The 1,092-nt window shown below is 30.6% G+C and overlaps 1 protein-coding gene across 1 annotated transcript in view; it reads right to left on the minus strand.

Moving 5' to 3' along the window:
• Positions 1 to 1,092, minus strand: part of LOC107089097 (nodal modulator 1-like) — a 46,465-nt gene that overhangs the window by 39,013 nt on the left and 6,360 nt on the right.

Raw genomic sequence — 1,092 nt, forward strand, 5'->3', positions numbered from 1 at the left:
TACTTTAAAATTATTTTGTTACTCAAAATCCTTTAATTAGTTTAGGACAATCTTCATCAATAATAAAACACATCTTTAACCCTAAAATACCAGTAGCAGATTTTTTTAATTTCATGATTCATAGACTAAATATTGGGAAATATGTTTTATAATAACGTATTCAAATTATTATGGTCTATTGGATAATTGTATTTCATTTCAGTTTTACACTTTTTTCCTCTATTTGTTGGTAAAAAAGTGTTTTTGTGTATATTTACACAAAGCCATTTGATCAGAGGTACGATAGGGGAACAGTGATGTGGATGAGTGCAATGAGCAAGTAAGAATCAATGGAGCTTGCTGAGTCATAAAGATAAAGCTTGATTGAAGCACAATGAAATGCAAAAAGAAAGAGGGTAAGACCAAGTGTCATAGAGCGCAAAAAATATTGGATGCTAAGAAGCATAAGACATGTAGCCCTCAGAATACCATGTGAACATTATTGAGCTCACAGCTTTACAAATTCCGCTCATAGTGATAGCAAGGCTTATTATTATGACGATTATTTCAATAATTGATTAATAAATAAATAGTTATAAATTACCTATATTTCTTTACTTTCTATACATTTATTTTGTGGTTTTCAAAAAAAAAATAGTTTTTTCAAGTATACAAATGAGTGAAGTATAAAATTACAAACTTTAAATTCGAAAAAATGCAGAATATTTAAGTAGGATCACAGTCATGAAGAACTATCCAGTGTGAACCCAGCATAACTGTTTTTGTTGTTAATCGTGCCTAATAGTTATTGCTGCTATATTGGGTTTTCCATCTTATTTATGGCTTCATCCAAAGGTGAACTCTAGCAACAAGGACTGTTTAATCATTGATTATCCTAAACACACAAGGAATGCATGAATCAAACTAATTTCAAGCCTCTGTAAAGTCTGCAACCTCAATCAAACTGAAAATATGATGGATCACCTTAAACTAAGGTAGGGATCAGTTTAAATGAACTTCAGTACCAAAAAAGAGTAATCATATATCAACCTAGTTAATGGTTTCAATAAGTACTTTCCTTCAACTTGTTCAGGGTACCGTATTTTCACGACT

Source organism: Cyprinodon variegatus, unplaced genomic scaffold, assembly GCF_000732505.1.
Source record: "Cyprinodon variegatus isolate N-32 unplaced genomic scaffold, C_variegatus-1.0 Scaffold238, whole genome shotgun sequence".
Lineage (NCBI taxonomy): Eukaryota > Metazoa > Chordata > Actinopteri > Cyprinodontiformes > Cyprinodontidae > Cyprinodon > Cyprinodon variegatus.